Source organism: Halyomorpha halys, unplaced genomic scaffold, assembly GCF_000696795.3.
Source record: "Halyomorpha halys isolate HHAL.00 unplaced genomic scaffold, Hhal_1.1 Scaffold4.1, whole genome shotgun sequence".
Taxonomy (NCBI): Eukaryota; Metazoa; Arthropoda; class Insecta; order Hemiptera; family Pentatomidae; genus Halyomorpha; species Halyomorpha halys.
In genome coordinates, this window is record NW_027116287.1 from 2,832,852 (window position 1) to 2,856,481 (window position 23,630).

General features: G+C 29.7%; 1 protein-coding gene across 4 annotated transcripts in view; it reads left to right on the top strand.

Annotated features, from left to right (window-relative positions):
- The window catches only part of LOC106687086 (tachykinin-like peptides receptor 99D), a 655,917-nt gene that overhangs the window by 129,344 nt on the left and 502,943 nt on the right, over nucleotides 1–23,630 (top strand). For 2 of the 4 annotated variants that reach the window (XM_067053115.1, XM_067053118.1), the window contains exon 1: nucleotides 6,998–7,142. The exons of the other annotated variants lie outside the window; for them this stretch is intronic. The gene's annotated coding sequence lies outside the window, so the exon portion shown is untranslated. Of the gene's footprint in view, nucleotides 1–6,997; nucleotides 7,143–23,630 lie in introns of those variants that run through there. 4 annotated transcript variants of the gene reach the window in all.

The window sequence follows — 23,630 nt, forward strand, 5'->3', positions numbered from 1 at the left end:
CTAATGCACTAGGGTACATGACGTATAGTTAGTTACGTAGTTATTTTTCTACCTTCGGCACTGCACTAGCTTGAGAAATTTGCCTCTTGTGTTAACGATCATTCTTTCGCCCTTATATGTTAAACTTTTCGTTTTGTATTAGACAAGAATGATTATTGTTTCAAATTAGCTAATCATTTTTTGCATCAGTGTGGAAAACCCTAAAGCGGACATCTTTGGTGGACTACAAGTCCGTAATCTTGGAAACAACAAAGATTTTACCAACGACATGACTCAAGTTGAATTGGAAGCATTGAAAAGCATTCTGACATTTGCCAAAAATATGTATAATTCTTCTTCTACCATGAAGCAGTTGAGGAGCTTCCTTATAAAGAAGGGTCCATAAGTCTCGATCTTGTAGGAGCTGGCTCCGTCTGTTCCAGTTAATTCCTTTTTTGAAGAAAGCTTCCTGGACTGCGTCATCCCAAGTGTTTCTCGGCCATCATCTTGACCTTCTCCATTCACGCTTTATTTTGGCCTTTCTTTCTTCATGAATTATTTTTTCATAATCAAATCACAGTAGCTTATTTCCTTCAAAATATGTTCACTCCCAGGTTACCTCTTACGGAATTATTCCTGACTTTGTATCTTCGTGTTTTCCCCTCTATCCTCCTCAGGTATCTTATTTCCATTGTTAGAATTTAGCTTCTGTGTCCTGGAGTAGTCGTCCAGGACTTATTGGCACATGTCAGTAAGGGAATAAACGTAGTATAATACTACTTTTTTGACCTTTTTGTTACTTTTTTCTTTCCCTGGAAACCAACATTTACTGAATAGAAGAGCTTGCCAGCCAATGTTGCTCTTTCTGGAACATCTCTATCTATCCAGCCCTTTTCGTTAAGGTAGGCTCCCTCCTCACCCGCATGTACTTACTGGAAATCTGCGTAATTCTTATTGTATACATCGGGACCTGTCCGTGCCCTACTTCAGGTATCCCGAGTGTATGTTTAAATGTTGAATCAAAACCAGTGTGGAAAAGGGGCTGAAAATTGTGAGAATTTTCTGGCCATTAATGAACAAGCTTATATTTCTTTTTTTTAGACCAAGTAAAATCCCGTATAAAGGAGGGGCAAATTCTGTTAGTGTGTTAATTGATTAATTATTTTGATTATATAAGATAATAACAGAAATTTGGGTGGTCTCATATATTAAGGGATATGGCTTCTCTGGTGACGTATTCGCCGCCGCGATGACGTCCTCTAACCGCTTCCCTCGTCCAGGTGTGCGGTTGGCGAAATGGTGAAAACCATGAATCTTCGCCTGGTGTCAAAAGACGTGTTTCTCGATCGGTGCCTGGCCAGCATGTCCTGGATGGTGGGGGCAGGCCAGGTCCTAGCTTGCATAGGTTGGGGTGGCATTGCAGTCGCAGCGTCTTCGGAGCCTTCCGGTGTCCGCGGCAAGAGGGGAATCAGAAAATGAGACCCCCGACCCCGACTTTATACAAATTCAAAAAAGAGCCTAAAAATTTGGATTATGTAAATCCGACACTTATAATTAAATAACTTTAAATAGCTTTCCAATCTATATCATTTAATAATAAATTAAAACGTATCACGTTTACAGAAATCATACTTTTTTTTTCCTCACCTGGGTAGATAAGGAAATAGGAACTGTACTGTAGTTAAAAAAATACTTCCACTTCCCACAAGAAAAATGTTTAAATATATTAGAGTACGAATAGTATTTTTTTCAAAAACTGGAATCACTTTAGATAATTTATTATTATTGTAGAATTAGAAACTGGAATTATTTAAATCCGGCTCTGGAAACCTGCACCGCAAAATCATTTTACTCCTGTGTTATCAAATCACTATCCGTTATCATTAGATATTAAATATCCTAACTTACCTGAATCACTTGGTTTCTAACTTGTTCTTATGCAATACTACTTCAGTACAGACTAATTGTTTTCATTAAAAAAATAGTAAGACTAAGTCTGATTACAGATTTAGAAATAATATGTTTTCCCTAATTTTCCATCTAAGTTAAAAAGATAGCTTTTATCTATGCAGAAATGGGGGATTATTTTCTAGTTAGAGCTATACCAACAAGAGGGATTTCTTCTGAGGCCCACTCCTCTAGATCTCCATCAACAACCAGCTGCTGGGTCCCACGCTCTGTTGACAGGGATTATAACGCGCAAGAAATTCCCTGACAGGTGTATTATCGTCCGTACTTTTTGATCAGCTCCTTTCTTTCATATATATATATATATATTTTTTTCTTTCAATTCTATAAATATATTTATAAAATTTAATACAAAAAAATGATACCAAATAAAGGTATGGTATATCTATGACAGTTTAAAATAAATAAGCTATTAAATTTATTTTAATAGCTATTAATTCGTTCCGAACTAGATGTGTCAGATGCATTAAATTTGGATTAGACAAACCTTATTCATACTCATGATGAGTACATGACCAATTTAATTAACTAAGTAACGTTCTCATTAACCGAAACTTCTGTAGATGAAAAAGACTAAACCCCCAAAAAATAAATAAATAAAACCGAAAACAGTTAGCTTGATTTATATTAACATGGGGTTAATATTTAAAGAAATATAATGGTGTTAAATATTTAAAGTACTTTAGCATAATCTATATATTTTTTTTTTATGTTCTCCTAACTTTACTTTTTTATGATCTCCTTCCTAGTCATTTCTGACATATGGAGGGGGGGGGAGGAGAGTTATCCAAAGGTGACCAACCTATTCTAGTTATAGTGAAGGGTCAGGTTTTCCAATTCGTGGCCCCACCCCATCTGAAGACCTGGATTCAAACCGGCGCCACCCGAAGTTCTCAAGTTGCTAAGCCATAGTCCACATTTCTGCTTGGAAAAGGCTAATGAAACCAAAATAGTTGTCGTAGTGCTTTATTATTTTTTAAAATTAGTATTTGCTGGAAATAATGTTTATTAAATTAATAATTTTTTTTCAATTCTAGGGGAGTAGCTGCCCCCGCTTGGGGACGCCCATGCATTAAATTTTAAATTCATTATCTAATACATCAATATTCTCTATGTTAGCCATCTTGCCGCAGATTCGTCATTTTGTTTTTAGAATTTGACCATTTGACTTAAGATGATTAATAAACTACTGTTTAATATGTTAAAATCTCAGATTTGATAAATACAATACAATTTGAATACGTTTTTGTATAGTGATAATTCTTATTTCCGAGTATTTAGTTCTGGGATAAAATTTTTTTTCTATACCACTAGAGAATGGTTTGAAATTTTTAGTTAAACATATCTGTGTATCTCTATTCCACAAAGGATTTTGGATGATTTTTTTATTATAAATCTATATATATTATATGTACTATATATATTTTATTTTATACCAGATCGGCTGGTGGGCCTTACATGGTTGATATAACCGTTATATTAAATATATATTTTTTTAAACAGTTGATTACGGGGGGGTATAGTCTCGTACAAAGGACACCCCTAACTATAAACAATGTTATTATTAAAAGAAGAAAAAAAATAAATGAATAAGAATAATGCTTCTTAATAAAAGAGGAAAGTAAAATCAATAACAACAAATAATGATATTGGTACACTTAAATAAAACTAACAATTGCCCTCTAATTGTAAAAAGAAACTAGTTAATTTGAAAAATGGACGAGAGAAGAAAATAGAAAATAATAATGATAATAATAATGAATAAATAAAATGGGTAATAATAAAAAGTAAAATAAAGATAGTGTGACTTTGAATTAAATTTATATTTATTCAGTCTTCGGGTTGAGGTTGGGTTTCCCATGTTGTAGGTCACTGCTCCTTTAACTGTCGGCAACTGGGAGTGGAACTTCATGGACCGTTTTCTGATGTAATTCTCTATTGACTCCATATTTAATTCCCGATATATATGTATTGATACACTTGCGTAATAGTAGTTCGTTTATAAAAACTTCAAATTATAGAATATCTAAAAAAACTATTTGATGTTAACCAACGTTTCGTCCAAGTTAGCAGGGCTAATCCTGATTGAAAAAGGTAGAAGGCTGATAAAGTCTAAAATCTTGGACCCAGCTGTGGCTAACTTTTTCTGTCATATCGGTCGTAAATCGGAAGAACCTATCATGTCCCTCACAGCCACTATAAAGTGAGGACATAGCACTAAAATGGGTTTGAGTAAACCCTGGTGGTTTACCGTGGCCCTGAACTGATTACATCCTTCCATAACCGCTATTTAAGAAACATTACATCCTTCTTAGATAGTACTTAATCAGAGAGCGGTCATTAGGTTTATTCCAACACCGTTCAAAAACTATCGTCAAAAATACATGACTCCTTTCCGGTAATTTCCAACAAAAAGTACTTTATTAGTTTTTATCTATATTATATAATAATTTAGTGATTATTTTCTAATTATGGTTCTCCAATATAATTATTTGTTAAATAACTTAAGGTTTTTAATAATATACCTTAGCATTGAAGAAAAAATTAACCTCCCTCCACCATATTTGAGGTTTAACGTCTCAAAATTTGAAGAATCTAAAAACCGAATAAAATAATATATTCGTCCGAGGACCTGATAGCTGATCGGGCTGTGGCGAGGGTCCCAAAGCGCTTGGTTCAGAAGAGTTGGTCGTGGGTTCGATTCCCACCTGGGCTGGCCATCATTTATTTCGTGGTGGCCCCTAGAAATGAACCTTGACATTCCCACCCTGGGGCTTTAAAAGTCCTCAATGGAGGACTTGAGAAAAAATATATATATATATATATACATACAACTTGGCCCTTCCTTTGGCACATGGCATTATTATAAGGGAGAGGGCTGGGCCAGCTGAAGGCGGGGGTCACAATACTGTCTCTGGAGCTGCTGACGGAGAGGTACAGAAAACGGGGAGGGACCGCTCCACTGGGGTTATGATAGAGTGAACGACTCATCCAATTTTTATTTTAGATGGTTCGATCTCCAAGATCAATAAAATAGTTGTATCAAATGTGTTTAGTCTATTTGTTTATGCATAACAATATTTTGTGCTTAAAACCTTAACGTTTTATTCCTAAAATTACCAATAAAATTGTTATTGCAATGTTTAGAACCAAATAGAATATTGAAAAAAATGATGTACTAAATGTGTTTAGTCTGTCCGTTATTTAATAGGTATTTTTTTGAGCGAAAAGCTATTTCCAATTTTCTTGTCACAAATTATCCAGAACTGCGGGTTCCCGCCGAAAATTCATAAAAAATCTTTTCATGCACGGCCTAGCTATGAGATCTCGGAGAGTACAATTTGGGGTTAATATAAGTTTAAGGATTGTTAACTCTTAAGTTTCAAATGAAAGAGATATTTTTCAGTTATTACTGCAGTTATTTTTTGTATTTGCAGATATTTTACAGTTATGAAATTACTAATTTCACAAAATGTTACTTGAAGAAAAGTATTACAATGTATGCAGTTTTACCAATTGCATGTGTTGAATAGACATTCTTGATAATATTATATTGTTTATATGATATAGTTTAAATTTTTGATGAATTAAAGAGAAGAAGATATCTTATGCACGAATTAAAAACTTCTTATTACAACTATTTAGTCAACCTCTAGGCGGCTACTCTTGATTGCTAAATGGATTAATTGCTCGCAATTCTTACTTTTTTTCTGCGTTATTACTTTAGCATTCATCAAAATGTAGGAAAAAAATTTTTTAGATGAAAATTCGGATGAATAAATACATTTTATTTATAGATACAGCAATATTAAATTCACACGATACGATATATAAATCAGATAATAATTAATAATTTTACAAATATTATGTACATAATATTAATACAATTATATAATAATTATCTGCCACAACCGGGTTTGAACCCTTGCCCATTGGAGTTAGTAGCACAATGCCCTATCAGTGAGCTATCCACTCTTACTATTTCGCCATTACCAGGAATTACTGTTAACTAACATATGGAATTCATTACTTAATGGCAAATTATATTAAATTATTTAAGCCATTCTTAGAGAAGTAAACACTTTTAAATTGTATTTTTTTTTTTTTTTATACGGTAACAAATTATTTTTTATTTCATTTATTACGTAATTACTGTTTAAACCAGGCTGCCTTACTGAAAGAACACCAGTAACCTCCAGAATTGATCTATCCGTAATAGAATATTAGCGACTCCAAAAAATAAATAATCAAACAGAAATAAAAACAATACAAATATATTGTAAATCATAAAAATATTTTATAGTATATTACATTGAAATTTTTTTTTTGGTACTACTGCGCCTTTACTCATTGAGCTACTCTGCTCCTTCTAACTCGGATACCTATTAAAAATCTTTTATTTAAGAGTATTTTCGCAATCTCTGTAATAATATTTTGGAGTTTTGTGCAGGTAAATCATATGTAACTATAAGTAGGTTTTTATATTATAATTGTATATAAAATATAATTAACACCATGTTTAGAAATCTAATTTATTAAAAAGAGCTGTTGGATGATTTTAATTTTATTTTTTATTAGATTGGAAAGGTTTATTTCACAATTGAAATTTCTATAATTATAAAATACCTATGACTAAAAATAAATTTTATGAAAATTAGATATATCTTGTTTCGGTTTTTTTTTTTTTTTATACGATTACTGTTTACAAAATGTATTTGTTTAAACATATCATTAAATATATTCAAAATCAAATTCATTTAAAATTAAGTTAAATGAAGTTAATTTTTATTTTAAACTAAATTAGAAATCAACAAAGTTTTATTTCATTAATAAAATCGTAAAAATAAAATGTTAAATTGCTAAACGTAGGAATAAGTTATACTTAAATTAGATATATTTTATATAAAATGAAATATCGACGTTTATGATTTCAATAAAATAGTTTGATATAATAATTATTTTTTATGACATAAAAATATTAAAAAATGAAGATGTTGCAACACCGCAAGAGCTGCCCGCCAAGTTCATTCTCCCGCCCGGTGGCGCGCTGGTCGCTTCTGGTCATTTCGTTCGTATCTCTCTGTCTGTGATAGTGTGCGGTTGTGTTTTTCGCTTTATCTTTTAGTTTTGTGTTTATTTTGTGGACAAAGAAGTGTATAATTAGGTGATTATATAAGTGAGAACGACTGAGCTGCGTAAGTCCTTGTACTTCATCAAGTAGTTATAATTATTATTATTTTTGGAGTAGGCGTATTTATTCTTAATTATAATTTACAAAGTAATATTTTAAACCATTTTATTATGATAAAATAGATTTATTTATTTAAAAGTAGTCCTCCTGATGATATATATAAATAAATTAAACCTTTTGCTTAAACGGTCTTAGTAGACCAATTGCTTATTTTATTTTTTTCTATTTGTTTTTTTTTAAACAATTTTAGAATAAATTTCTTACATCAATATTTTAAAGATTTTATCCACATTATTATGCAAATATTTATTATTTATTTAATAAGAATAATTTAAAATGAAATTAGATCTTTTGACATTAAAAAAAAAGCATTATTAAAATGTTTTCTTTTGATAATTGTTCCTTAATTCCATTATTTAGGTTGACAATTAAACAATTGGAATCCTGCTTAATTTTTTTTTTTTTTTTGCTAAATAACTAAAATAGGCAACCAAATGATAAGAAAAATTTCTAAATGAAATTTAATTTATATTAAAAATATTTTTAACTGAATTTGATCTAATCAAATTTTAAAACTGATTACTACACGTGTTAATGTACATTTTTTAAATCTTTTCTAAGTCAATTCTAGCAACAAAGTCATCTATCTTGTATTAGGAAATAATAAGATAACAGGAACTCATTCAATCGGATCGGTTCTGCCGTATTGTTATATATCTGCTGTAAGCTCCTACTCTCCTATTACAAAATAAAATATTTCTGATAGAATAGACCAGCGTTGCCTCCCCTTCCTGCCCCCTACTTCACTTTTATCTCGTATCACAAAATAAATTTACTCCCGTATATTTTCTTTTTCTTAAGTCGTAAAACGTCGGTAAAGAAGTTTCACTTGACAGAAATGTTGCTATAGTTTAAAAGTGGCACTCTAATACCAATATTAACTGATGGTCAAGATCCTTTGTCTCGCCGCATTGTTAATTAGTTTTAAAAAAACAATTTAAATAAAAAGAGTTTTTATCCTTTTCGTGAACAAATATCGCCGGTTAAGTGGCGAGCCGGTTGATACGGAGTGTATAATAGTAAAAAAAAATCAAATCTTAACTTCATTCATAAGTGATATATCACTGTATATTAGATAGTTCAAAAGTTTAATTGGTGTTTTAGTATTATTCAAACATTCCTCTTTAGAATTACCACGATCGTTTTTCCCTCTCCCAGCGGAACCCATCACTGTGGTCAGGCGAGTCCCTAGAGGATGAGTGGGCACTCGGACATTTCCAGATCGACTTGAAAAAAATAAACGATGACTCCTCTTGGTATTTTGTAGAGACAGAGTAAGCTTGTGTGGTACTTTTTCAAGTAATACTTCAAATTGAAGTAAGCGTTTTTATTAAATGTAATTTTATTTCTTCCCAAATTTGGGGCTCTGCTTATAATTCGTTGGTTGAAAAGGATATAAAAAATAAAAATTTCTAACGATTTTGACCTGATTTTTTATTCATATTAAAATATTATAATTTTCTCAACAATATTATGAAACATTTAGATTTTCCAAAATCTTTTGGATTTGAACTTTTCACTCATCTTTTATAAATGTTGTCGCTATACGGCAATATTTTTTTTCTATTCGAACCCAACTTTATATCAATAAAATCCCAATTTTTAACTTGAAAAGTACGGTTATTGAATTTTAATTTTATTTTCTCGGTGAAGAAATGTTTTACGGAAATTTTTGCCGTTTAAAGCGGATTCTCAAATCTTTAAAAATTTTCAATTTAAAAATTATTGGGATTGATGTTTTTTTTTTTGGTACAAGTGAAGCAGGTTTCTATAGTTTTTTTTATGCTGATTAGATTCAGCATAAAAAAAAAAAGACGAAATTACCCCTATAAAAAATCTATACTTTATTATAGGCGAAATTTCATATATTTATGTTATTAATTACATTTTTTTTTTTTTTTTTTTTTTTAGTAACTTGAAATGTATGGATTTTCCAGGGAAAAAAGCATTTTGTATGAAATTAAAGTAGATTTTTTTCCCCTCAAAAATGCATGTTACATTTTTTCCGTGCCACTTATCAATCGACTAAGGAGCGCTGTAAAATAGCCCAAATCAAGATGATTCTTAGATTTTTTTTAGGAAAAAGGTGTAGTTTATTTCTCAACGTTCTACATTTTTATCCGAATTCAAGATTTAACACCTCGGAAGCCAGAAGCTGTTTATGTTTTCCGGTATTTTAATTATAAATAGAAAACTTACAGGTAGTGTAAACTTACTTGGAACAATAAATTAATTCAACCGTAAGAAGAAATTTAACTCATATAAGTTTATTTGGGAAAGAGGACGAACCAAAATGATAAAACCTGTCATTTCATATTAACTATCAGTCATATAATAGAGGAGTGCACATTACTACATCAGGCTTTTGTAAATAATACAATGATTGCACTAAAATCACAATGAAACATTTAATAACAGGAAACAATAAAAATAAAATAAGGAAAAATAAATATAATATTAAAAATTGGAATAAATTCCAAGATTAACATATAGGATTTGAAAAATATAATCTGAAATTTGGATTATATAATGAAAACAAACTAGAAGAGCTATTATCCATAACTAACATGAAATATAAAACAGAAAACTAGGACAAAAGTGATGTCATATATGAAATTAACTGTAAAGAATGCTATGAACTATATTATATTGCAGGCAAAAACGTTAAATATCCTCCGAACATAAATGCCACAGCACTAAAAAGACATAGTACACAAAAATATTAAAAATGTAAATTTCAAAACATAAAATAACTACACTGTGTTGATATAATTAACAAAATTAATATATAGCAATAATAATTTTAGCTTAAACAAATAGGACTGGTTTTTAGACAAAGCTTTTTAAATAAATAAAAGTTCATTAGTCAAATTACAGTGAGTCTAATAAATGGACATTTGAAAAGTGATAAAATTTGATAATAAAATAAGAATAGAAGAAGAACTTTTTTCAGTTATTAAAATGATTGTTATACAATGTTGATAAGATATATTTCTTGCAATAAAATTATAAAATGCACTAGATGGTGGAAAAATGGCCGAAACGTCTCCAACAAGAAAATAGAGAAGCAATGAGGGTGTTTGAAAAAAGAATAAAAAACATATAGATAAATTACAATCTTTATAAAGGAACGGAAAGCAGAAATTCGTGACTTATACCATTTTATCAGATATTTTTTTACTTTTAAATTCATGTAATATCATTGATAGTAGAGAGGGTTTAATTGAGCTTAAGTGGGCTTTGGGATTCTCAGGTCGATTGTGTAAATATTGTATATGAGAGTGTAAATGTGACCAGAGATTATATTATTTTATTTATTTTTTTTTTCATACACGTAGTTTGATTTTGTTTATCCTTCTGTTTGTATATATTTTAAGAGTTTTTTTTTTAAATTTATTTTTATTCTCTTTTTATTTTATTTATATGAATGTCAATTCATCACTATTACTACTACAAGAGCCGGGAAGAAAAAATGGCAGTTATCTCACCCCAATTTTTGATTACTTTAATAAAAACTAGGTATGTATAATTACTAGTCAATATTGATGAGTCTGCCAAGTATAGGTAGGGGGAATAAAAATGGCGGCTGTTTCAAAACCTTAAAAAAACATTAATTTTTCATTCAGAGCTCTATATCTTAAAAACTACCAACAGCACTAGAAAATCTATGGGAGAACATTATTTAAAGAAGAGTAAATTTGCTGAAATATTAGCCCTACAAGAGCTATTTACGTTCAATAGTTCTCGAGATATAGCTTTTTAAAAAGCAAAATTTCTTAAAAATCGACTGAAAGATTAGTGGTTAGTTAATTTATTTTGAGATATCTTTATCTCAGGAACTATGAGACGTACAGATGTATATTAGCACTCAAATTAAAGCTAGTTGAATGGACTACAAAATATTTAATAATGTTTTCTTTGTAGGAGTAGTAGTTTTTATGATATTTGACAAAATAAACTCACAAAATACTAGTTTCTAGTTGTTCGTATAAAATGTTGGATTTTTGAAAAAATTTGTCTCTAGATCCATAAGACGCACATATGTCTGCCAACACTCAAAATAAAGGAAATTTAACTTTCTATAAAGTAGTTATGATACTTATCTTCGTAGGAGTAGTAGTTTTTATAATATTCACATATGAATATAAATTTGGCAAATGAAAATTTGTCCGAACAACTATAAATCAATTTATTTTAGCACATTTCATGTAAATTATTACTCCTACGAAGATAAAGATAATAAAGTACTTTATAGCTCATTAAACTAGCTTTAATTTGAGTGCTACTAGACATCTGTACGTCAAATGGTTTTTGAGATATAAATTTCTCAAAATAAATTCCCTTACTACTGATATTTCAGTATGTCCCATACAACATTTTTATGAAATTTTGCTTTTTAAAAAGCTATATCTCGAAAAATATTTAACGTAAATAACTCTATTAGGGCTCATATTTTAGCAAATCTTTTTAAATGACGTTCTCTTAGGTTTTTTTTGTGTTGTTTCTACGTTTTAAGATAAAGAGCTCCGAATGAAAAAAAAATTTTTTAAGGTTTTGAAACAGCCGCCATTTTTTATTCCCCGTACCTATACTTGGCAGACTCCTTAATTTTGGCTAGTAATAATACATAGTTTTCATTAAAGTAATCAAAAATTGGGGTGAGATAACTGCCTTTTTTCTCCGCTTGGGCTCTTGTACTATTCCTGTTCCCTACAACTATGTGGCAGATTAAAATATCTATCAATAAATAAAAATTATTTTAAAACTAAAAAAAAAAATCAATCACTGATATTCATTTCTATCATGAGGCAAAATCTATTAGTGGTTGTCTTTTACAGTTTGTGTACTTGTATTTATGGACTAATACTATTGGATTTCATTACGAAACATGCCCCTGACAGTTAAAAAATATCACTTCATTATATAAGTAAGCTTGTCCTCCTATATTATATATAATATCCATTTATAGTATCTAATAAAGTAGACTGTCCAGCTGACAGACCTGAACACATTATATTTTTACTCTAATTAAAGTGAGAGAAAAAACAAAACAGTTATGATATAATTTGTGTTGATTTGACCCACTTCTGTATATTAAAAATAGAAATATCTTATTAGACAATCGTAAGTCTGCCCAAAAATAAATACTGGAATGCTCGGAATGCTTTAACTAAATTTCAAAGTTATTTTAAATACCCATTATAAATAGAAGACAGAATGATCGATTTAACACAATGGAATCTAACTCACAACAGAACTAAATTTATTTTATTTAAAATTAATAGCGACAAGATACATGATTGCTCGATACCGCTGACATTGAAGTATGTACATATAGATCGGTCTTTAATGTTTTACATAACGGATAATGTTCTTTCATCTTCCTGAATTGCTATTCGTTTGAATGATAGATCGAATAATATTGGGCATTGGACATTAGATACTCAATATTATGATATATTATATTATAGATTATAATACATAATGTTAGATACATTCAATGAGTTGTTCATCATTACTGTAACAAAAAATGAATTGTGATCGTAATTGCAATTACTAAGCATCAAGAAGTAATTGTATAGAGTATTTGCAATTACTTTAAACAATTACAGTAGTTGTAATTGTGTCTTAGTAGTAGTTGTAATTACTTCAGTGTAATTGTTCTTCATAATGTAATAAAATTATTTCGCTTGTGATCCTTGCCCAGCACTGTTAAATATTATCTTAATAATAAATAATAGATAAATGTTTCTCAAGATGTGAATATTGAATATTATATCAAAATATTTTATAACATAAAAATAAATTTAATGAATGATAAAGAAAAAAAATGGTCATCTTAAAGTTTGGAATTTCATTAAATTTAATGTTACGATAATTTTTTCATCAAAATAATTTTGCCTCTTCAATAGTATTATCCAATTATTATTCATAGAAGTTTTTCTCTTTCTTGCTACTAGTTCAACAGTAAATTGATGGTATTAATGAATGAACATTTTCTCAAGGTAAAGTTTATTTTTAGTACAATCAGAGCCGTATTTAACTCTAGGCCCGTGTCTATGGACTCAATTAATTTTTGTTATTTATTTTTTGTAATAAAAATATTTTTAAAGTGAGCTAAGACTATTTTTCATTACATTTTCTCCTCTTAAATATTATTGATATAATTATTGTAGATTGAAGAAAATAAATTTGCGATTGGCTACAGTTAGGACGAATTAGTTTGAATGCAGAATCAATAAAAATTGTTTCACGGAAGGACAATTTTCAGGTTGAACTCCAAACAACAAAAACTGATACGCGGAGAATTTTAAAAAGTAAGACGTGAAGGTTCACTGTCTACTATTTATGTGTGAAGTAAATATAAATATTTAATTTTGATTTATTAACAATGTATTTATGCATTGGTGGCTATCAAAGAGACTAAACTTATTCCAAATAGCATATAACTTGGATGTATTAGGTAAATTAGACACCTAATACATTCAAATTACAAATATTTAATTTTCAAATATTATCGGTAAGCAATGTATTAAATTAATTAACTAATTAAATTTAATTCAAAAAGGGTGAAAAACCTCTTTGAGCCTATTGGCGCCCAAACTTTTAATCCGGCCCTAAAACATAATTAGATAATCTAAAAAATAAAAATTAAAACAATTGCTTTCTCAAATTTTCTATATTAAGTGGTGTGTTCAATTAATTAACTAATTAAATTTAATTTATTAACATTAAGATTATTTTCTTGATGAACATTGACAATGGATGGACATTCCTCTCCTTCGTTTAGGATGGCGTGATAAGGGGTGGCAAACCTTTTTGAACCTTTTGACTCCTATAGCTTTTTTTTTTGGAAATTGAAGAAAATTATAACAGAATTGAAATAACCTAAAGCTAAATAATTAAACTTACTTTCTCAGATGTTGTAATAAAATATTTAATATGATATAGTTAATTTACTTCTTCTCTCAATCCAAATTCTTGGTCTCCTATTTCTTGGCATCTAGGGAAGAAGGAGGGTGGGTCAGTAGTTGTTATAGCTCTAGGTTTTAGTTGAAAATCTCATTACTTTGTTAAGCATATAATTTATCCATCGACTGATAAACTAAAAATGACAAAGGTATAAGACTCAAAGAAATGAGGATTACGACTTCTGTATAAAGTAATCTTAATCTAAAAATAAAATAAATAAACTTTGCTCAAAACAATCATATTGTCATCTATTAAAAATGACGTAATAATAACATGTTTGATTAATACTCATAGGTGCTTGGCGATGAGCCAAAGGAAATAGGAGCATGAACAAAGACACAAGTTACTTTCCTTAATACTGCTCTTAGGTTACGGATTGCAAGTCAAAACAACAAAATTGATGGGAAACATTATAGGCGAGAACTGCCAGTGTTGCCAAGCTGGAAACAGTAATGAAGTTATAAGTATAAGACAGTAATGGGGAAGTGACAAAGGAATGAGAATCGGAATGAGTGACTGCGATAAAACGTATTTTGGATAAAATACATATTGGATTAGATGATTTTCCTTCACTTAATTTAAAATAATTTTTATTTGATAGATTTATTTATTGATAGATATTACAATCTGCCACACAGTTGTGGGCAATAGGTAATATTGATGAATGATCTCATACATACTAAAATAAAAAAAATAAAATAATTAAATAAAAAAAAAAATAAAAAAAATGAAAAAACTCTTAAAATATATACAAACAAAAGAATAGACAAGATGAACATAATCAAACAATCTGTATGAAAAATAAATAAATAAAATAACATAATGATAAAATAATATTTACACTTAAAATAATTTAAACAACAACAAATACAACATTGCAAAATCTAGCATATACGTGTCCAATGTCCTTTACACAAGCTATTTGGGGTAAAAAAAAAAAATGATTATAATTAAAAATGAACGATTTATGGTAATGCTTTTTCAACCTTTTCGAGATTAATAAAAATAATGAATTAGTAACCGATGACGTTTTGTTTTAAAAATTGATCTGACAAAAAAATAATGAACACATTCCATTTACGGAAGATTAACCCTAAAATTTATATAAAAATAGAAAATCATTAATGATTTTCAGAACTAATTTAAGACTGTTTTGTATTTTTAAAGTTATAATGTAACCAGTCGTCTGAAAATAAATCGTATTTGTATGTAAGAGTTAGAAGTAAATTAAGGTCCTTTTTAACAAGTTCTGACGTTCTTACTTTTTTATTATATTTTTTCTATATTTTAATATTCATTTACAGCCTTCATTTCATTCTTATTTCTGTAAAAACACAATTTGATTGACGCTTTAATTACAATTTAATTACAATGATTAGTATTTATACATATTTAACATTAAGATAATAATCTCGATTTACCTTTATTTATAGGATATTTATTATAAAATCAAATAAAATGGATCATATTAATATTAGAATATTTTCTTCTAATTTTTCTAGTTTAGATACTTAATAATCCCGAATAAATTTAGTTTTGTTTTAATTAATTTATTTATTTTTTATCAGGACTTCCTAAAAATCTAACGTAATTCCTTTTTTCCTTATAGCTAACTACACCAAATTCACAAAATTGAATCTGTTTTCCTAATATTTCTTATATGTACCATATTGTTAATGTAAATTTCATCCTCACCTCTTTAAACCTTGATATATTTACGTTTTACGCTAATTTTTAACCCATGTAGAAGTAGAGTTACTAAAGAAGACAAAATATTCCAGAAAATTCCTCAATCGAAGACGATTTATATGCTAAGGACTTGAATTCCATTTGAATTGGTTATAGTCCTAATGACCAATGTATCAGGTGTTTTCAAATAACTGAACTTCGCAATTCAATCGTACTACTGACGTCATCTTCACCGAGCCTACATCATTCATTATTGAACAGAGCTAGATGTGTGCGTGCATGAGATTTTTTTTTTCCATTTGTTTTCCAAGTACCAATAAAAAAACAAAGCAGAGTGATTGTCTTTGTGGCTGTTATTAAAAAATGAAAAATCGTTTGTACTTTTAAATTAAATTATTTATCTATGAACATTTTTTTTTAAATAGGTAACAGAAAACTAGAAAAAGGAATAATGCAATCTTTTTTCTGAAAAAATCAAGCCTAAAGCTGACGAACAAAATAACAAGAAGCCATTACTTTATGACGCGAGGGTAAGCCCGACCGCTGTTTGAACCAAAGGGTCTCGTTAAATCTCCCCCCCCCCCTCCTCGTTTTTGCTGATCAAAGTGTATTTTGTTCAATCATTTTTAATATATTTTATATTAAAAAAATGTAGTAAGTGGGTTATCAATTACAACTTTATCCTTTAATAGGATATTATTTTAATATATAATATAATATCCAATTATTATTATATTATAACATAATAATTCCGACAGCTCGGAGAAGTTCCTCTAGAATCATGATATATTTCTGAAATGTTAACAATGAGTGATACCAACAATATATGGAAATCTGTACGACTACAACTGTAACATACAATGATTGGGTCAGAGATTTAGTACATTCGAAGGAAGTAATGGCTCCTGAACAACTGTGTGCAATGAGGTGATTTGTTCACGACCACGCTTGACCGCCATATTATTACTTTTTAATCGGGCTTTATTAGGTAAAAATAGAATAATTAACAGAAACATTAGTTTTAGTTGTAATATTTGGCTGCCCTCCAGTTTTTGTCGCGTAACTGAATTTTTTTTTTTGATTTTTTTTTTAACTAAAATTTTGTTATACTCGTAATTCAGGCACTTTTAATATTTTTTCACCTATATTCCGACAACCTATATCTAGGTATTTCCTCTAGAAAATTTTTCTTTTCAAAATTTATGTTAAATAAAATTGCCTGTATTTTCTTTTTCTACAATCAACTGGACTATACTTAACACTTTAATTTTCGGTGAAACCAACTTGCTCTCATCTACGAACCAAACGTTAGTTGCCAGTAACAACACGTTGGTGGCATGCTCAAGACATACTCTTGCGGTGACGAATTGGTGTCATGCATTGCCACATATTAATGTCTAAGGTAAAGTCCGATTTTTGCATTTAAAATTCAGGTTCATTTGGGCCACGGACGTAACTTGAAAAAAATAAATAAATAATAATAAAATTATAATCTGTACCACTACGACCCATGAAGGGTTAAGGGTGCAGTACTTTGTAAGGAAGTACCAGACCAACGGTTGTGCTAGGAGGTTATTTGGTCAGCATCGGAGAGCGCGGTAGCACTGCGGTAAGGCATAATGCTACTAACTCCAAGGACCCGGGTTTGAATCCGGCTAGGCAGTAAGTTTTTTTCCGTTACACTATTGCAGTGAATCAATCCTGTGGGTTCTAGAGCCCTCCTGGGGTTCTATTGGTTCATCAGAGTAAATTATATAATAAATATTGCATATTCCTAAATAGTAACAAATAATATTGGAAAGATAAGAAGTATTTTCTTTTAGTCTTTATTTTTTACCTTCTCGCTCCTAGTATCTGAACTCAAATAGCTAACTGATTTTTCACGGCACATTTGTGTTTTGGTTTTTTTTTTTTACTCAACATTTTGGATTGTTTTTCTTCTAAGTGCGCTGTTGCAGCTTAGTAGTAGATCATAGAAAAAAATACAGACATAAAATTTTATTTATCTTAATTTTATAGAGAAATATTTTCTAGAAGAATTTAAAAAATATACTGAATATATTTTATTTATTTTAATTGTGTAGAGCAAAAAAATCTGGAACAAATAGAAATAGTTTTTAGGACATTAGTGATAACTAAAATTTTTTTTTTTAAATAAACCAAGATTCCCTGAATAATAGTTGCCACCAAACCTCTGGTTTTTGTTCAGCGAAATAAATACTGAGAGTGCCAAAAATACAACTTTCCCTTATGTTTTATATATTTCTTTGGCTACCATATCTTTCCTTTTACTATTTCGGAATATTCTATATATTAATGAATGGATGAACATTAATAAAATTTAAATTAATTTTTAGAAGTCTTTTCACGGAATCTTAATACAGAAAAATTTCTCTACAAGAAAACAAAATTTAACTAGCCCTTATTTCCTATTACCGTTTGCACTTACGACACCTCTAAACCCTTTCACAAGCTCTCGAGAGATAATATTAAATATTAAATCCTCTATAATGTAAGGTGATCATCAACAAGATTTGCCATTTTGCTATCGTTAATATCGTTAAAGTTCCTAATTGAGTCTGTGGTTATAGTCTAGCATATCGACGTTGGAGCTTAAGTGGCGAATCCATATTACATTGTATTCCGAATAAGTTGCTAAGTAGAACTTGATGGTCACACTTTGAATACATACATATGAGGAATTTGCGGACAAAAGTTAAAGGTTTTAAAAATTTCAATTTTTCTCAGACAAATAAGTCTTACAAATCAACATTTTCAATAAAAATAAAACTTAACTTCATTAGATGCTACCATTATAATTTTTAAATATTAATTTTCAAAGGTAAATATATTGATTTTTGATACAAATCTCCTTATATTTTATGGTTGTCTATAATTTTAAAAAACTGAAAATAATATTTTTAACCATTATAATGATTTTAGATTTCTCTTTATTTTTTATATATAAAATTTGATTTATTAATATATTTTTTTAAAAAACTGACAGAAATATGATTATTGTGACTATTAAGGAACAGTTTATTTATGAAATGTAAGGATTTAATTAAATTATGATTACTTGATCATGGGACGATGGCCCCGAAATTTTTTGATACATTAAAATAAAGGATTTAATAAGGAACAGTTTTTTTTTTTTTTTTTACTAAAACTCATTAAATTGAATGAAAACTCATCCAGTATAGAACGTGTGATATCGAGGAGATAAAATGTTATTGTTATATGTCATAAGAATTTCTAGACCTTTCGTGCAGGAGTTTAATTTCGTAACAGTTACTTTTTAACGTATCATGGTTCGTGTGAGGTCTGAGATAATATGTGTTATTGTTGTTTGTTCTTTGTTAATCGATAGTATTTGTTAGTTACATTCATATTGTTTATCATAGGACAATTATCAGGACTGTTCTGTATGACTCACTATCAGTATTCTTAAAATAGTTCTTATTATTCAAGGCGAAATTTGTATTGCTGTTTAACACATTTCATATTAATACATTCAGACCAACTTATTATATTAAAATACCTAAATGCATTACCAATATAAAATAAAATTTTTTAGTTGTCTCAATGGTTTTTAACGAAAATTTCGTCCAATTTTATTTGATTTTAATACATAAGGGATACAGAGCAACTTAAATTATTTATACTCATTAATATTTGTTCATAAAATTTAGTGTTCGCATATTGTCTTTTTTCACGATTGCGGTTGACTACATATTTCTTCCCTAAAAATCAGAAAGAGAAAAAAAAAACTTTAATAAAAAACTAAATATACAGTATACTTATACCTAATGAGACAATTTTTTTATTTTAATTTTTATAATACATAGGCATTGTTCTAATATATAATAGTAATACATAATTTTTGTTTTGTTTTACCATTTTTGTTCTGTTTTTTTTTTTTATCATCTTTTCTTTTCATTCTACATTTTTCCCCATTATTTACCTATATATCTAACTCTATTTTCTCCCTTTACCTACTACATCTTTTCTCTTTTTTCATCTTATACATAAAATGAAATTAAAATATTGAATATAAATAACATAAAAATATATACACATACAAATCTATTGTATTTTCGCACATAAGTACTTTAATTTAAAATCTAAAAAAAAAAGAATAATTATCTAGAAGGATATAACTGTATGCATACATTCAAAGATAGATAGTAGATATAAAATTTAAAAAAGTAACATTTATAAAATCTTATAGATAAAAATACTGAGAAATAGGTTCAAAAAATAATAAATATTAAAATTTTTAGACACGAAACGGCCTTATAGACCACGGGAATATCATTTATGCCCAACTTTCCTCAAATATTCCCCTCCTTTCCTTTCTTCCCACCTCTTCTTCATTCTTTCTGACTGGACTCTTCTTTCTTCCTCGCTCCATGCTCTCCCCTTGTCACCTCTTTGGGACCTACATATTTAATAATAATAAAATAAATATTTACATAAATTGAATATGCCATATATGCCTGTAATCCCTACCTTCATCTACTACTATGCATGTGATGATGGATGATTTCCAGGGAGTCAGGAATTATTTTCCGTAATTTTTCCTACGCCCTGGATTTATCTACCCCAAGTTCTTCCAATTATTCAATTATTCGAAATTGCTAAATTATTTTTAAGTGACATACCTACTTTTTTCATGGGACAGCAGTTATTTACTTTCTTATATTTAAATGAATTGAAGAAAATTACTATTCGTCCTTCCACTCGATCAAACCTTTCGAAAGGTTGGCACATGAAGCAAGAGTATTTCTGTCCCGATAAGTACTGGTAGTTTCTAAAACAGTTAAAGAGAAAATCTCCTTAACTGACTTAAATGATTCTGAAATTACTTAACCTTGAACTTTACAACTGTATTTAAACTAACAATACAATAAGTAAAAGTGATTATTATGTAATTAAAGATTTGTAAACAAACTGGTAGTAGTCCAATAACATTTATTCATTAGAAGGCCTCGAGTCCATATTTTTTTCTGGGTCCTCGGAAGATTATCAGGGATAGAAGAGGCAAGGCTAGAAACTAGTGGATTTAGGTGATTAGGAATTTTATTATGAAAAGATTATTTTCCGGTTCAGGCTAGGTCGGCTACATGCAAAACAAAAAGGAATTAATACATAATTTTATGACAATGTAAGGAATACTAAGGATTTTTGATGTGAGGACTGGATACGAGGGAAATTTGGTTTTACTAATGTTGTTGCCTCCGTGTGAAAAGAAAAAAGATTAATGTATATATATATATATATATATGTGCTTGTATACGTGTACGTATGTATGTATGTATACATATATTGTTTATTTGTTGCATTGACAACATTATTAGAATCAAGCCCGTAATAATACATGTATTACGGCTTAAAGACTAGGAATTTGGGCTGTTCCCAGTCAATTGGGGGTCACTTGCAGCAATGTACAAATAGTGGACGTGGGCTCGATCGTCTTCTTCCTTTTTACGTCTCAGCCCACATCGGAACATAGCAGTCTACATACCATCTCACTGCTCATTGAAGATGGATTCGATGAACCTCATTCGAAGACCTGCCCCCTGCGACAGTCAGAGATCTCATTGTATATACTTATTTATTTAATACTAGATGTGCTAGTGGGCCTTACCTGGTTAATATAACAGCTACATTTCTTATTTTTTTAACAGTTGATTATGGGGGGAATATAGTCTCGTACAAAAGACACCCCTAACTATTTGCAATGCTATAATAAAAAAAATTAAAATAGAATAAATAGATAAAAATAATTATTCTTTAGAAGAGAGAAAAAAGAAAAGTTAATCACAAAAACAATGTCATTATGGATTTAATAAAATAAATAATTGACATATAATTAGATAACAAATTTAATTTAAGAAAAAGACGTTTCTCAAAGTAGTATCCTTGGTCCCATCCTCTACACCGTTTATACAGCTGACATTCCAACCAATCCTAACACTATCCTCACCACGTATGGCGATGACACATGTGTGCTCGCTGTTAATAATAACTCATTAATTGCATCCCAAACTCTTCAATCCTATATCACAGCCCTCGAAGAATGGTGTCGTAATTGGAGGATTACGATAAATTCCAACAAATCCCATCAAATCACCTTTACTCTTCGTCGTAAACCTACTGACTGCCCTACAGTCTCATTTAATGATGTTACTCTTACCCCTGTCGAACAGATCCACTACCTTGGACTACATTTGGACAAGCGATTAACCTGGAATCCTCACACAAGACTGAAAAGACTGGAAACTGCACGTCGATTTCGACTATTACAGCACGTACTAGACAAACGGTCTAAACTTCCAACACATTACAAAAGACTGATCTACATGACTGTAATAAGGCCAATCTGGATATGTGGAGTTGAGCTTTGTGGCTGCACTAAACCTTCGAATTCCTCTCGTATCCAATCCTTACAATTCAAAATCCTTCGTAAAATCCTCAATGCTCCTCATTTTGTCACAAATAAAATCATACATAAAGACCTTAATGTTCCCTATGTAACCGATCTAACCCAAACCAGATATCACTCCTTCCATTATAAACTCCCTAACCACTCAAACCTCCTAGTTTCTAACCTTGCATCCTCTTCCATTCCTGACAATCCTCCGAGGAGCCTGAAAAGAAGATAGCCACGAGCTTTACTAATGTAAAATGTCATTAGAGTGCTACCAATGGGTATTTTTTCTACACGCCTGTAACACACCAATTTAACTTGGTTTAATTTTATGAACCGTTTTTTGATATTGTCAGAGATCCAGAGTTAACTCCTTAGAATTTCCAATATTGATTCTATAACAATTAAGCATTTAATAAGTGGTTAAAATACATTGTAAATTTTTGTAAAATGCTATACTTTTGTTTTTCTGATATAGTTTCTAATCTTAAAGTAGCCTGGATTACTTTCAAATCAAAGTAGGCTAGTAATTGAAAAATATGTGATACACGCACCGCACCAGACCTCTCCCGATATGTATATATTCTCTAATCTGTTTTACTAAAACAATAAGTATAATAAACACAGGCCAACTTTCAACAATGCATTTGTACTTAAGTTTCCCTTGCCGCAGAACAATAGATCTCTTTTTCATCTGCCCCTTTGTTTGCCTTTTGATATCTTAATGTCATATTTCCAGCTAATTTCATATCTTCCTCCTTTTGTGTCTATAACAAAGCTTCCATTTTTTTTGTACTTAAAACGGCCACGATTTCTTCCATTTCTTTAAGTAAAAAATGTTCTCTATTTCTCCGATAATATTTCTCCCTAAAATCATGAGGGGGTAAAAATATTTTGAGTGTTAAAAAAAATAAATAAAAACTTCTCTGACTCATTAGAAGAATTTTCACCAATTGACGATACAGGTGAAACATTATATATCATTAAAATATTTCTGATTCTCGTATCCTCTATAATTTATTTTAACGCTCCAACGCTTTGACTCTTCCACCTCGACAGTCGACGACTGCCCCCTGTCCAATTATTCAATATATTCCCTGGCATAAAGAACTACTTTTTCTACTTATCAAAGGTATGGTCTATGACATCATTCCACACCAGTTACACTCCAGATGTCACCTTTTTTTAATATTTAAAAAAAAAATAAAATATTTAATGAGGTGTAGATAGTTAACCGTAGATTAATGATTGGAGAAGTTTGTCGGGGGGTGCGGTCAGCAAAGAACAACATAAATAAACAAAACCATATTTATTTATTTTATGTCGACGTTTCGACCT